Source organism: Sinocyclocheilus grahami, unplaced genomic scaffold (assembly GCF_001515645.1).
Source record: "Sinocyclocheilus grahami isolate Dianchi unplaced genomic scaffold, SAMN03320097.WGS_v1.1 scaffold880.1, whole genome shotgun sequence".
Taxonomy (NCBI): Eukaryota; Metazoa; Chordata; class Actinopteri; order Cypriniformes; family Cyprinidae; genus Sinocyclocheilus; species Sinocyclocheilus grahami.
Genome location: NW_015506059.1, coordinates 358,450 through 375,643, shown reverse-complemented (window position 1 = coordinate 375,643; position 17,194 = coordinate 358,450).

Below are 17,194 nucleotides of genomic sequence, written 5' to 3'. Positions count from 1 at the left end.
GTTTTCTAAATATATGCGATGAATAAACTGAAATAAATGTCTGAATATGCTGCATATAAACTGTGTACAGAATAGACACATTTAAGGTTATTATTATTGTTATTATTATTATTTTATCGTTTTTGGTCTTATTTGATCTGAAAATGTGATACAAATTACATAAACAACAAAAAAGTTTTTCTTTTGTTTTTCTAAAATGTGGGGGGAAAAATAGAATATTGTACTTTTTTTACTTCAGATTTTAAAAGTACATTTATTGCCTTTTTTTCAAAAAATTCCCATTTGATTATAAGCCTAATACTAATAATGGCCAAATAACAAAAATATTCTGCAAGTTATATCGTTCCACCAGTAGGTGGTAGCAAATGAGTGAGTCATTGAATCATTCATTCAACCGATTCGATTAGTCAAATCACAAATTAATTTGGGAGCGAAAAAAACGCCTTAAATGAGCGAGTCATTGAATCATTAGGCTTGTTTGAGATTAGCAAAATCTGCGCAGAACCGATCACCGGTGATCACCGCAAGATGCATGCCGGTTAGAAAAGTGTCCGAGTTACATCCGACTTGCTCTGATGTCATGCTGATATGTGCGCCAAAAAACTCTCGCGACGGCGAGGCGGCTGTGTCGGATTGAGCAGTTGAGCGCAGTTGCTCTCCGCCGACTACGCTGATCAAAAGCATGATGGGAAACGACTGGCTGACGACACAGCTTAATGCTCATTGGTTCAGACAACCGTGATGTGTGTTCTCTTCTAAAATATTAAATTTTTGGATTATGTATTTAAATGTGATTATGTATTTAAATTATGCATGAATGTTCCCAAACACTATGACAGTGCGATCTCTGTGTGAGATATGTGATTGTTGTCATATTTCTATAAAAATCTAAAATAGGCTACATGTTTGTATTATCTTCAAAATATCTTCATGGAACATGATCTTTACTTAATATCCTAATGATTTTTGGCGATAATTTTGACCCATACAATGTTTTTTTGGCTATTGCTACAAATATACCCCAGCGACTTAAGACTACTTTTGTGGTCCAGGGTCACAAATGGTAGAAAACTTTTCAGATTGTTCTGATTTTTACATTCTATCTTTCATAGATAATTACAGTGAAGCATGCTGGAAGCTCTTGCAGAACAGACCGATTTCCAGTCAGAGGCTATGCCTGACTCCCTAAATATGACTTCCTGAAAATCATAGTTCTTAGACCGATGGTGTCTTAAATGTATTTTTAACTCTGTATTTGTATGCTCCTATTGTAGAGGCTGTAAGAAGAAATCCTGTATGTGCACACAACTGAGCTGGAGGCTGAAAAAGTGTCATCTATCTGGTGACCGTGAGGGTGGCATAAAGAGAAGAACGACTTCACAAGATGTTAATGTAAACCAAACAAGTTGTTGTTAAGAGAGTGAATCTTTTACATTGTTTTTTTTAAGTATATATTTTTTTTTTTTTTGCACATCTATAAATATGATCTGTATTTCATTTGTCTTTTGTTTGTCGGTTTCTTTATCACGTATGTGTTTGTAACAGTTTAATTTGGTTTCTCTTGGGGTTTTTTTTTTCTTGTATTGTGACTATGTATTTGTTGCTTTTGTTTTGCTTTATTCTAGTGTTATTGGTTTATCTTTTTCCCATTGTTTTTAGTTTTACTGTTACCTGGATGAGATTTCTTTCCCCCTCTGCTTCAATAAAACACTATACTGCATTTGCGTTGTTTTGTTCTTTTATTATACCTTGCACAATATATAAATATTGTATAGGGTAATTTTCTCCAGTTATGGCTGTCTTCCGGAGCTTCCTGATAAGTTGTGGCTGAGTTCTGGGGTAAAGGTGGTGGAAGTTTGGCTTTTGTCTGGCTGACATCTGGGGTTTCCGACACTGTTGTGGGCCAGTTATGGCTGATTTCTGGGGACACTGTGAAGTTGTGGATGAGTTTTGGTCTGCTTCAGGCATGGTTCTGGTATTCTTTAGGCAAGCAGCTTAAGGGCCCTTCGAGGGAAGTGGGCCGTGGTGGTATGTGTACCAATTTGCTATCTGGGAAAGGTGTGTTTCTCGCGCAGACGCAGCAATTGTTATGCTTTGACTTCGTTTGAAGGAGCAAAAATTGTGTCTAAAATGCAAGCTGCTCAAAATTATTAGCTTTTTGTTTGTATAAATTCAAACTCGGACTCGCAAAGCTGTGATTCAGCACGAGGCTTTGGTAATACCGCTGGTGCCATATGACATTGGTTAATTATCAAGCATAGAGTTACATATTCTTTCAAAATGTATAATATATCATGGGTGAAACTTTGTATGTTTGTGGGAAGGACTTTTGTTACAAGAATTTCTCTTAAGGGAATCCAACCGAACCCGATCATAAGTTTAGCCACCTGTCCAAAAGATAAATTTGAGATGGTTTGTAGCGAGCTTAATGATTGGAGGTACACTCTGCTGCAAAATAATCACATCAGCTAGTGTCATTAGCACTCCTTTCCCCAGAGGTTAGAGCATGTGGCACTGTGTGCGACTGAAATTAATTCCCTGACCTAATCAGAACCATATTCCAAGACACGGGTTTGATTTTCTTTTATTAATGCTGTTATAGAATTTATAAATTAGATACAATGCGACTTCCATAATTATTGGTTGCAGCCATGTGATTATATTCCGCAGTAGTGTTCTTGAGCATGCAGCAAAGGATTCTCACATGGTTAATATCTCCATCCTGCAGAAAGTTTTAATATGCTTGTTTAGTATGCTGTTGTTGTAATCACACTGCCATTATACAAAAACATTAGGGAGGCTATAAACACGAGGGTAAATTGGACTTGACACTGTGAATTTCAAATTGTAAATCAGCCATAGGCAAGAATTCACTTTTTTAAGTCATGTTGAAAGCACACTAATGTCGAACCAGTTGTCATTTCCAAATGAGATTATAGTATCAGTTAATAAGCAATCCATGTTTTGATTTAAAAAATGAAAACATCCTTAACTTCATCTAGCACCATCAGAGGAAGTCATTAGAACTGATGGTCTTAATTCTACAGAATCAACTAGTATTATAATGCACAAACAAATCACTGATATAAATAATAGATAACAGTTACATTGTATTGTTTTTGTGCTGAAACTTTGGTTATGCATAGACCTTGAACTGAGCGAGGATGACAGCAGTGCAAGATAAGTTATGCTGTTAAAGCATTTAAGGGCGATTATTAGTAAATTGTGGCAATTGATTTTTTTAACGGTCCTGAAAATGCATTTTATTAGCATTGCCTTATCACTTTAACTGTTTTGTCCTCAGATTATTGTGACTGCATTGTGTGGATGGGCAGAGTTTTCACTGGGCCAGCAGGCTCTAGCTGTCACAAACATGGATTTGACTTGTTTTAAAGGCTATAAGGGAATGACAGGCCCCTGTAAAATATGCCTTCAGACATTACCCTATGTTGGTGCCAGTTCTTCAGCTGTGCCACCACTTGCCACAATTTATATGAATCATTCCCACACTCCCCTTGCTGCTTGTGACATACAGTATTTATTGTAAATCTATTCAACACAAGTATGATTTTCAAATATGGCTATGCTGCACACTACTGAAGAATGAAGGTAATAAGTTATACTGACCATAAACATAACTTTACAAGGTGCCTGTCATAAAAGATGTAGGGTGTGTGATTATGAATTTTGTATGTTTATCATGCTGGATGAAAATATGGCAAAAATTTATAAATCTTTTAGATTTATTCAGAAAATTAAAGAAGCATTATTCAAAATGCCATACTACATTGATGTCTTAAGAGATGAAAGATTACACATTTATTAGGTTTATTTCAGATTGGTAAAGCATGCACTGAGCAGTTTCTGTTACAAAAGGATAGAATGCAAAAGTTCTGTAGTGCCATTGTGGCCATATCCTAAATATTGATATTTTCACATTTATTTAAACCAGTGGTCTTTTTACATACAGTACATCAGCTTTTTTATTCCAAATGTTAATTACATTTGTTTACATTATATTTATTTACTTTTAAATTCATTTTAAAGGAACAGTTCACCCAAAGATGGAAATTAGCTGAAAAGGCCATCCAAAATATAAATTAATTTTGTTTCTTCATCAGAACAGATTTGGAGAAATTTAGCATTACATCACTTGCTCAGTAATGGGTCCTCTGCAGTGAATGGGTGCCGTCAGAATGAGAGTCCAAACAGCTGATAAAAACATCACAATAATCCACAAGAGCGATCCATCAGTTAACATATTTTTAAGTGAAAAACATAGTGTTTGTAGGAAACAAATCCATTATTAAAATGTTTTTAACTTCAGGGTGTTGCTACTGGCTAAAATAATTCTCTAACTATATTCTTTCTTTCTCCAGTGAAAAAAGTAGTATTGTCTGAATCAGGAGAGAAATTTGCACAGATCAAGCACTGTTTAGATGCGAAAACATTTCAAAACAGTTTTTAAAAATACGTTGGTGGATTTTGATGTAAGAAGACAACAGGTGATGGACTTTTTTTTTTTTACTGCAGGAAGCGTTATGATAAACTATGGACTTATTTTAGTAAAATCTACATTTTAAAGTTAAAATACTTTGACTATGGATTTGTTTCTTACAAACACACGTCTTTTCTCTTCATTAGACATTAACTGATGGACTGGTGTGGTGTGGATTACTTGTGGATTATTGTGATGTTTTTATCAGCTGTTTGGACTCTCATTCTGACGGCACCCATTCACTGCAGAGGATCCATTGGTGAGCAAGTGATGTAATACTACATTTCTCAGATGAAGAAATCAAGTACTCACCAAACTCATCTTCATTTTGGATGGCCTGATGGTGAGTACATTTTAAGGTTGCAAAGAGGAGGAAAATGTTTTTGAAATGAAATTTGGGAATCTTTCCTGGATTTTTCGAAAATTTGCAAAGAATTTCAGGAATTTTCAGAAACTTTTGGAAAGTTTCCACCCCTTTGCAACCCTAGTAGATTTTCAGTAAATTTTCACTTTTGAGTTAACTATTCCTTAAATGATTGTTGCCAAAGTTTTTACTTTAAGAAATCATTTTAAATATATTCCTGAGTTCCTCTAACACAGTGTTTTTCTATATTGGTCCTTGGGACCCACTGTTCTTCACATTTTGTATGTCTCCCTTATTTAGCACACCTGATTCAGATCACCAGCTCATTAAGTGAGAATAAACTCAGCTGAGTGTGTCAGATGAGGGAAGCATACAAACTGTGCAGAGCAGTGGGTCCCCAGGACCAGGATTGAAAACCACTGCTTTAACAGTTCTGTGACGATTTTCATCCACTGTAGTTTAGTAAACTACACAAGGGAATATTTATAACATAGAAAAGCTGTCTATAAAATATAAAACTCAATATTTATACCAACAGTATAGCGGCAGAGAAACTAAATCTAAGTGTGACAATTAGCAGACCCCCGATGTATACACATGTTGGCCTACTGGCCTTGATCGATATCAGCACTTCTGTGCCTTCAGGAATGCCAAATGGCCCTTTTGTTACTGAAGATAGGTTTGGGACAGGAAAGCAGAATTCTTTGATACATTTTGACTTTACAATGGAAAAGAAATGTGTATCAGAATGTAGTAAAAATGCATCACTTTGTCCTTGTCCTGCCTTAACCCTGAGCAAATCCAGTGCGTCATCAACCGCTCAGGAACAAGAATCTCTTTGTTAGTTTGAGCAGGATTTGAGTAAACTTTGAAACAGTGCTTATTGCTCAGTTATCCACTTTTGCTATAATGAAAATCATGTCCTGAATCTGTCATGGGAGATTAGGTGAATATGATTACTGTTGTCCTTTTTCCAGTGTTGATTTATACCCAGCGGCAGTACAGTCAAACCATCAGCATGTGTTTTACCTCTCTGGGAAGATTAAACAGATTGAATTGATGAAAATGACTTAAAATAAAGAAGTTTTATCAGAATTGTGGTCAAAATAGAAAGAAAATGGATATTTCACTCACAGTGCCATGCAAATGTATTTACCCCCTTACTGGTTAAGAGTGATTGTTCTATTATTAGTGCCTGTGGCTATATTTGCAACAGATTTTGAGGGTGTGCATACTTCACTTATGAAAGTGTCATCTCATTGCAGTGCTTTGCTAGGGAATTTTATGCCACGAGAACAAGGCACAAGTTGGAATTGGACCAGGAATGCTTGGCCATCCTTTGTTTGGTGCCCATTATAACATCCATGCTGGAGAAAGGTCAAGCCATGTGTCTGACATCCAGCTGAAGATGTGCTATGCCACTGCTATGTGGTCATGTACTACACACACCACAGAACATGTGACATTATATTGTGACATGTTAAAGAAGGCCTTAATGCCTGAATTTTTTTTCTGGAAAGCAAGCCACTGCCTTCGTCTTGCTGTATGCATGGTTCAATACTGCCAGTATGACGAGGATTGTGGAATTAACTTTTTGTTACTTCACTGTGTGCATACATAAACAAATATCATCATGTTTAGTATTTTGGAAACTGCCTACAGTTCTGTGTTGGATTCAATTAACTGAGCAGTCTTTATCTTTACCCAGTCCTATGTTGGCAATAGCTGTGAATGTTACAAGCGTGGGTGCCTCGAGAACAGCTACTACCTAACTGAGAGTGTGAAGAAACCATTTTCTCTTGGCTCTAATTAGGATATGACAGATTGTAATGCAGTCCAGGTTCAACATTTTTTAAAATATTTTAAGTATTGTTGTTATTAAAGGGATAGTTGACCCAGAAGTAAATATTCTCATCGTTTACTCACCCTCATGTTGTTCCATCTTTTATGGTTTTCTATCTCCCATAGAACAAATTAGATGTTTTCAGAGCATTCACACTGCTCTTTTTCATACAATGAAAATAAATGGTGACCAGAGCCAGTTAAGCTGCAGAAATGACAAAAAGTGCAATAATCTTGATCTGATTACTTGATCTAAGCCAAATCAACGTTTTTTCACAACTTAATTTCATTACATTCATTCGACTTATATTTGTGTGGGAGTAAATGTTAAAAGAATAAGTGATATTGTATGTGTTTTTGAGTAAAGGGGAACACTTGCTCTTGTTTAATGGTCAGTTATGTTGAAGGCTTATGAGAGTCTCTGTTATGTTGGGGGTTTAATGTGGTTGCTATTGGCTTTGAAGTTCTTTTGATCTAATTTTGATTGATTTGATATCAGCTTTCACGCTGAATCTGAGAATAGTTAAACCAAATCTGTCTGTCAAGGAAAAACATCACAGTCTGAACTTTAGAAAAATTCAGTTGATTTAATTGGAAGGTCAATTTTAAAGATTCTGACTGAGAGGAATATCTCTGTTCAGAAACTACTGTAATGCCAGTTAGATGTGTTTTATGAATACATGGATGAAACACTAAAGCAGCATTTTCATTAGCAATCGAATGTTGAAAGGAGTGTTAGGAGGAAAAGTTTTATCAGATAGGAGCGTTAGAATTTCATAACTTATTGAGGGAGTGGCCTTGCCATCAGCCATGTTTAGTGATTGAAGGGAGGTAAGAGAACCGGCTTAATTGGTTTCATCAGAAGAATTAGTGGGCTCTAGTATAATGGTGCGATTCATCTTTCTCACCATCTGGTCCAAAGAGAAGTGCTCCAGTGGTGCTGATTGCCTTCCCTGGTGCTGTGTGGAGGTAATAGGCTGTTCAAAGCCGGCTCCACTGTGGACAGCTGAGAAGAGGTGGGGCAGCAGCATCTGGGCTTGAGGTTGTCACCAGCTGCCTGTCACGCAATCTCCTTTAACTAGCAAACAAAACCCACTCTATCCAGCATTATGCACTTATGCTGAAGGGGACCAATCGTTATGTATTTGGAGGACCGACAAGCGGATTGATGACCCCCATGGTCATTGGATGCTGGGGTGAAATTCTTCTTTTGATAAATGGCATTCCAGTTTCTTTGTAATTACTGAACACTAATTTACCCTAGACCCGAGTGATTTTGTACCATTTTGAAAAATAACAAATGGACTATTGTCCAGCTGGAGCATGCATGCTAATAATCTGTATAAGAAAACGGTTCAAAAGACGTCTGATCAAACGGTTCATCCGCTGCTGACTGCGTTATCCAAAAAGCAGTCAATTGTCAAAGGAATAACAAGCTTGACTCAAAGGGCACTTTGTTTCATACTCTCGCCCAATAGGCCCTTAGCGCTCTGTCCTTGTCACGAGAATCTTGATGTCTAATTTAGAGCCCCGAATGATTACAGAGTCTGGATGACATTTTGCAGCTGATGTGTGGTCTCGGCTAACTCACCTTTTTGACACAGTTCGTCCCCCTTCACAATTATATGAAGTACGGTTCACGAAGGTCTGCGCTTCATACAAACAAAATATCTGTAGTCAGATTTTTGTTCTTTAAACTCGTGATGCATGGAGCACATTACCTAGCAATCTCGATTCAAAGTCCCAATTATAAGCGAACGGGGCTTGCTCTTCATTACCAGAACTCCAGGCCTATATCTGTGGAAATGTTTTAGAGGTGAACATCTGGAGGTTACGAGATCGAGTATAAAATGCAATGCCTCGCCATCCTCTCTTTGCATTTTGTCTGGAGAGGCCAAAGACAATGAAATGTAATGCCACGTGATAAGGATCTTGGCAGCATTTTCTGCGACGCGATGCACAAATCATCATCGTTTGATAAAGCAGTAGACGGTTTACAGAGAATGTTAATTAGTTGACCTTATACAGTATGCTGCATGTTGAAAGGGAACAGTGGTGTAAATCCCCACCTTGCTCATATCATATTTTATTTTTCAGAAAGCTCTCTGTTTCTGTTTACTCACAACATGTGTAGATGCAGCTATATAAAGTCTCTACATTTTAATGCTGTGATAGTACAGCATCATTCCTCAAAGCCCTCCAGAGCTCTACTCTCTATTCACCGCTGTGCATAAAAGCCTTTTTACTTAAAGACCTCCTCTGCGGTGTCCATGGCATAAGGTAGCACATCTTTTATCACACAGAGGGAATAATACCCCCCAATAACCTTTGTTAATCTCAGTAATTTGAGCTCTGTGTATGATTTGATTCACTTGTCAAAAAAGAAATGTTCTAAAATGGTACGACATACACAAGAAGATATGTGGGAGGAGTCGTATATTTAACTATATTTAACAGATTGTGTGGGAGGAGCCTGACGTTTGAAACATTAATTGCGCTGTGTAAATGTGCAAAGTTTTGTGGCAGATTGCAACGCTGTCTATTAAAGTCTTCAGATCTTTCATAGCTTCAAGGATTGTATAAATGTATTTCTTTAATTCATTTTTGTTTGAATAATTTAGACGTTCATCTATGTTAAATGTCCCTACCACTGGTAGATCCAGATGCTGTTAAAGTTCGCCTCGGGCCGACTTCAAGGAGTTTTTGTTGATCAATATTTTTTAAGCAGAGGTGCAAGCTAAATTTTTATTAATTATTAACTCAGCACATTCGAGAACTACTGAAGCTGAATGAAAAGCAAATTGTGAAATTAATAAATATTAACTTTAGCCAGATTTGATCCTTACCAGCAGCTTTTAATCCTGTGAGGTGATTTTGATCTGAAACTACATGTGCTGAAAAAGAAGAAAGCCTTTTCAACACAGAACTGTTTTAGGATTTATGGGAAGCCCACGTAGTTCAACCATGCAATATTCATGTTTAATTCTGTCCTTCACTTTTTCAAAGCAAATTTTATTCTTGCCTCAATATTGATTTGAGAAGAATGCAGGGAAGGAATTTACAACTGATTTCATTTTAGATCTTTATGCCTGACAATTTAGTTATCTAGATACTCTAGAGAATCAAGTGGTCACATTCTGCGATAAACTTGTATCTGCCAACAGCCAACTAAAGCGGTGTTTTGTTTCTCTAATGGAATCGGAATAACTTAGCAAATATTGGCAGCCTGAAGTGAAAAGGACACATGGAAAAGAACAACCAAACGCTTTTTCTTCCTGCTCTCGCAGCAGGTGGAACAGCAACATAAAAACACGGTTTTCTTCAGGCTTCGGCTGCCTGAGAGACTAGCGCACTATAAAAAGCAGCAAGATGAGTCAATGTTGCCATCTTGTGGAAGGCAAATATCCAATGACGCAAAGAACGGCTCTCGTTAGAGCCAAAAGAGTACAGATATATCTTGATATGTGATTTAACAATGTGAATTAGGATGACAGCTTGCTCTCAATTAACACACCAAGTATATATAATACAGCTATTTATATGGATATACACTTGCATTACTTAAAAAGATGTGATTTAAAGAGGCTTATATTTCAAATTAAACAGTACACAGAGTTAAAAAGAACTTGTAAGGCATGACAGCCTTGACAACTCGAGTTAAAACAACAACTTTCATTGCCATTGGTTTGCCTTATGGAGCTACTGTAATGATTACACTCAGTGCAGTTGTGAGTGTTTTGAAACCCTCTCTTGTTTCTGTGACCATCGTCAAACACTATTTAGAGTCTCGCTGGAGATTTGGCCGCTTGTTGCGTTCAAGATGATCCACAGTAATCAGCTCCTTTGAGTCCGTCCTTCTGAGCCGCAGCACATCTCGCTGTGTCTTTATGTTACATCATTCTCCACATGGCACATTATTAAGCTTATGGGAGCATGCTGGAAGAAAGCCTTGCCCTCCGATTTGTTGGTGCAGTGAGCCTCAGCTGTTACGAGTGCAGATGGATCGCTTGCTGACCAACCCAGTGCAAGCCATTGAAAGTAATTTATGCACGTTTCTGGAGGACATTCTTGGCATTGACGTGACTCACATTGCTGTGATGCCTTTGAATATGATATTAATGACATGAGTTGGCTGTGTCAACGGGGATGATTTCTAACTGGAACAGAAGAACGACATCGGCCTGTCGGTGGATTCCTGCTTTGCACCTAATAGAACATAGTAATCTGAAATTCCGACCAGGTGTTGTGTCACGGTGATGTCTGATTATGCGGTGGTGTTTCTTGTGTGCGCTGCAGCAGATTATCAGAGCTTAACATGCCACACTGGAGATTTAGCTTTTATGTAGCCCGTCCTCCAAGCGGCAATGCATGATCCAGGTGCTTTTTTCCCTGAAAACACTGTGAAGGGCATGTTTTGGGAGACTGTTAGAGCTTGAAACGCAGTGAAAGTGGCTTTTCTGACACAGAGGCTGCTGGTTGCTCTTGCTCAACTCCCTGTGACAGGACTGTGACTGAAAAGCTCAAAGGCATTGGCAAGAAAACCCTCACTGGCAGACACAGCGTGCCTTTCAATGTATCCCTCTTCACGGCATCGTACCTATTAACTTTTGCTGAGTTTAATTGCATCTTCTAATGCTTTCCCTTTTATTCCAAGCATAGTTTTTCAGTCCATTATATACCATGCAGTCCAGCAAGATATAGGGGCCCTTGAGTAAAACTTTCCTTTTATACTGATAAGTGCAAATCTCTTTAATTTCCCCTAAATTAAATGGACTTCAGAACAACTTAAGGGACATTACTGTTATGCAGTACATTTAGAGCTCTGTAACTTTACTACAATGTTGTAGGATATAAAGAATCTAGCAGACTTTCAGAAACATGCTCTTGTCAAGCTCAGACACTTCGATTGCTTATACATCGTAGGGCTGCACGATATATTGAAATAAAATCGATATCGTGATGTGGCTTAATGCAATTGTCACATCATGCAGACTAGGGCTGCACGATTAATCGAAATTAAATCGCAAAGGCGATAAATCACGATTAGGCAGAAGCTGCAATTGTCATGCGTATCTTTCAGTGAAGCACGGTTCTGTGATCAGCAGTAAATCTCCATCCAAAGGCCAGAGGGCGCTCTCGCGCTGAAACTCCAAATACGCCTCGCAGAAGAAACCCAGGAAATCCCTATAGCAGTTGCTGAATAAACAGAAGATTTAACTGCTTTCATTAATTCAACGTGACTAATAAACACACGACTACAACAATATATGGTTTACCCGAGTTAGTCTTATTATATTTTTTATTATAATAAAGTATATAATAATGCAATGCTGATCGACATCACAGAAGGATTTATTTCAAACACTCGTCTGACGTTATGAAGTGAGTTTGGAGTAAAAATATGTTATTAAATGTGGTATTTTCACGTGCTTTCAGATGGAGCAGCATTTACTACACAGAGCCGTAGTTCACTGACAAGCTACGCAAACAGCTGTCATAATCGCAGAACAATATCTTCGATTTCATAAGAACCATCTCTTTCTTACCTTTTTATAATCTGAAGAACCTTCTTTCACCACAAAGAACCTTTTGTGAAACAGAAAGGTTCTTCAGATGTTAAAGGTTCTTTATGGAACCATTTGGGCAAAAAGGTTCTTCTATGGCATCGTGAAGCACCTTTATTTTTAAGAGTGTATTGTTTCACAAAGTGGGCATGTACTTTTCAAATGTACCAGTAACATTGGATTTTTGATTGATTGACTGATTGATTTTTATATATATCACACAGGAGTATTTGTCAAATAATGCATTTTAGCAAATATTGTTTATAGTCAGTTCACATAGACATAAAATTAGGAAAAGACATGAAGTATCAGCATGATTTTTTGAATGTTAGTTGTATTTTTGAAAATGTCTGTGGGGTCTTTTTTTTTAAATGTGTTTATACTATTTAATTTAAATGTTTACTTATAATATTCAGTATTATATTCAATATCTATTTTTAAGGCCTAACAGTAGATGTTTCCGTTATGTTTGCTAAATTCCAGTAATGGTGGATGTGAAAGAAGATCACTTCTTAACTAGGGCTGGGTATCGATTCAGATATCCCAATTCGATTCGATTCGATTTCGATTCGCAAGCTCTCGATTCGATTCTCGATTTTTTTTTTGTTACATTCAGTGAATATAGTTTTAATACAAATGCTATTGATATTTCAAAAAAATGAACAGTAAACATCAGTTTACAAATGGTGAATTAATAAAAAGAAATTAAGAACCACATGCCTGTATTTTAAACCTATTCCTTTTTTTTTTGTATAGGGTCCTTTTTTAAACAATAATAGGGTCCTATAAAATGTTCTTAATTTTTCTGGTAATCAGATGAAGGCATAAAACATTAATTTCATTTATCCTAATCAAATGAAAATTAAACCCTTTTATTTTTTGGCAAACAAAGTGCTGCACATCAGAGGTTTGCTGTTAAAATTATAAAGAAAACAGATGTGATTACTCCTTTAAAAATAAAGATTTATTAATATTTATTAGCAGTAGTAGCATTGAGTCTTAAGACTGCTAAATAGTAATATATTCTGACAGTTTTGACGGGTTGCCGTGAAGAACTTGCAGTAATGAAGTGACACTCAGAGCAGCTGGAGATGGCATTCGTGTTCATATCATCATATAGTGAGACGGCAGAAGCTGAAAACACTGCAAGCGTCATCCGCGCTTTAGTATGTGTGTAGTAAACAAAACAGTGCACCGTGCCGTCCGCCATTCATTCATTGTGGAAATCATGGTGCCAAGCCCCGTTCACACTGCCAGCGACTTTTTCGCTGTATGTCACTAGACTCTGTGCTGTGAAGACGCTTGTGGGCGTTCCTACTGCTGTAGCTCTAATGTTATTGGTAGACTGCACGTCTGGACATGTAAAATGCAATCACAAACTCTATATTGCCGGTAAAACTAAGATATCATTCTAATATGAATAGGAATTAGACTTAAAATAAATAAAAGTGCCATTCTGCTGTTGGAGAGTGTTGTTATATAAACTACAGCAGTGCTCGAGCATTAAATCATTAACCAGTGCTAAACTGCTCACTGCATCATGTAATTAACAACTCGAACCATCAATGTATGAATCAAACTCACTTTTCTACGCATTATTTTTTATGTCCATGTATGTGGTTACAGTAAAATCATATAAAACAGTGAAATCGCTCAGGAAATCTGTCCTGTCTTGCCTGCACTCGAGACGGTGACGTGTGAGTGCCACTGACAGATTCTTCACTCCTATTGGTTGTCGCTCGCGAAATTCGCTGTTCATTTGCATAAAGTTAAACAATTCTTAACTTTTGTGCTTGACTCGCCAACGGTCACTGTCGCTCGTGTCACCGGAAGTCGCCAGCTCTCCATTGAAAATGATTGGGAGCATGTCGCTGTGTGTCGTTGTGTGTCGTTGGCAGTGTGAACGTGATATCAAATGCTTCCGCAGATTTATAGTATTACTATAGCATTTCACCTGAGCATGGCGAATCACGTGGCGAATCACTGACAGATTCTTCACTCCTATTGGTTGTCGCTCGCGAAATTCGCTGTTCATTTGCATAAAGTTAAACAATTCTTAACTTTTGTGCTTGACTCGCCAACGGTCACCGTCGCTCGTGTCACCGGAAGTCGCCAGCTCTCCATTGAAAATGATTGGGAGCATGTCGCTGTGTGTCGTTGGCAGTGTGAACGTGATATCAAATGCTTCAGCAGATTTATAGTATTACTATAGCATTTCACCTGAGCATGGCGAATCACGTGTATGGCCATGATAAGCGCTGAATGAATGAGGCTTTCTGTTGTAACATCCGCAAGGTAAATAAGGGTGACATCTAGTGACGTGACACATTTAACACATCCTAAGTGCACACACAGCAGTGAACACACACCTGGAGCAGTGGCAGACATTTTTTTAATGCTGTGGCGCCCAGGGAACAGTTGGGGATTCAGTGCCTTGCTCAAGGGCACCTCAGTCGTGGTATTGAAGGTGGGAGAGAGCACTGTACGTTCACTCCCCCCACCTACAATCCCTGCCGGTACGAGACTCAAACTCGCAACCTTTAGGTTACGAGTCCAACTCTCTAACCATTAGGCCACGACTTCCCCCGGAGAGGACTAATGATAAGATTCACGTTAATCAGATCTTGTTTTAAATGTGTGCTGAAATAAATACCGGAAAAGATCGATTCGTGGCTTTTGAGAATCGATATCGAATCGACGTCATTTAAAAAACGATTAGTCGAAAAATCTTTTTTTTTTGCCCAGCCCTATTAACTGAATTACTTGTCTTACATTGTGAAGAACCTTTAGATAGTGGACAGTGGGATGCATGGACTTCCTCAACAAAAGTCTCTGAACTTTACAATTTCCAGCTTTGAATATCCACACATTGACTTAGTTCTCCAAATGATGTAAAGCTTGTTAAACACATTAAAAAAGGCGGGTTGGGAAAGGAGCTCCAAGGCTGAATTTAAAGAGAATCTGCCTTCTCAGATTTTCAAGCTGAAGGCTATACTACAGTATGTCAACTTATGCAAAGCACCATAGCGCTCCTGTGAAAATCACGGTAAAATCAAATTAATCTTTTGAAGTTGATAAATCTCAAATCCAGACTCTAAACCTGGCTCAGGCAGGTGCAGTATGTGCTGCCCTGGGCAGGCCTGCTGGCGGTGCGTATGAGCTTTGGGCTTACACGGTGTGAAGCAGTTTCCCACAGTGATAACCCAGCTACAAAACGATCCAAAAGTGATTAAATTAACTCGGTGTGCTACAGTACTTATGTCCCTTAGCTGGCCATTAGACTATGACCCATAGGTTAAGCACTGCCACCTCTGCTCTAGTTTCTGTGATTATCCTCTGAATATTTTGGGCCATTGGCTAATGTGAATAACTGTAAGTGACCTGCTTTGCATCTGAATATGCAGGTGTACTGTGCTTATGAGGTTGGGTGCAATTCTACCGGACCAGATTGCACCAAAATGCCAGTGGGACTATAAAGTGGTGTGGTCCTGTGATTTGATATGATTTATGATTAAATTACGTTAGATAAGAGTGATAATGATCTTTCTGTTTACTGAGCCGTTTTGGTGCCTTGTTTAACACAGTGCCCTGTTATTGAGGCATTTCCACATTTAGTGGAAAAATGCTCCAGAATAACGGAATATCTCTGGGAATTGACAAGGAACTAGACTAACCCAGCCTGAGGTCTTTTTTAGAACAGTTAAGCATTGCGGGTAACCATTTATTCAGCAAAGTAATGGCCTGGAACTTTAATTGTCATGGGTAGTTCATCTTCACCAACAAAAGCAGCTAACAATGAAGTCTCGCTAGAATGCCTATTTTTCGCCTAAACTGGTGGTGATTAAGCTCTCTCTACTTTTTGCAGCTGCGCAGAGCAAAAGAACCGCTCAAGGGCTTTCACGTGTTGAACTATCAACTGATTCAATAATTTTTATGATATTTTATTAATATTTATTTCTGACTTTGTTTAACCTTCAGTGTCCTTAACAAAAATGTTATAGAGGACTGCTCAACATTCTGTTGTTGGCTTTCTGTTGTTGAGCACGAATGAAGAATTTATTGGAGAATGTACTGTATTGTTATATTTGTCATGCACTTACAATGAATGGAGAATTTTGAGCTTCAAAATGGATGAAAGGCACTGTAAAAATCATCATGGAAGTAATACATATGATTCAAAGCCTTCTAAAGCCATGCAATAACTTCTTTCAAAGTATTTGAAGTATAGTGATGTTCATGACCTAAATTCATGATATAAATTATTCTCAGTTTAAAATTATATTTGGGGGAATTTATCAGTGAATATATACATTATATTACAGTATACATGTTATTATATTGTATATTATAAAATATAATTATTATATATTACAATATTATTTGTTACAATATATTATATATAAGTTCAGATATGACTTTTACAGTATAGCCCATGACTTGTATGGACCACCGTTTTGGTTTCTAATACATTAATGGTGATTTTGCATCTTTTTTTAAACGTCCCTATTCATTTCAATAGCATGAAAAAAAAATGACTAGTACATTCTTCAAAATTTCTCTTTTATGCTGCACATGAAATAACATCATACAAGTTTGGAGTCACATGAAGGAAGTAAATGACGACTGGATTTTCATTTTTGGATGAACTGTTCCTTTAAGAGTAAGTTATTGTAAAACACTTTTTCAAACTATTTATATTTAGTTTGCTCTGAAAATGTGAGACATACTGTATTTGCACTTAGCCTGTCACTGTTGCTAAAACTGGAATTAGAAAGCAGATGTATTTAGAAGGGTGTTTAATTAATAATCATGACACAGCCCGGGGAGCATTTCTGATGTAACTGCAGCCTATTATTTACTACCGTTACTAAAGATGTTAGAAGTGTTTATGGTGTTAAACTTGGCCTTATGTTTGATAGACCTTTG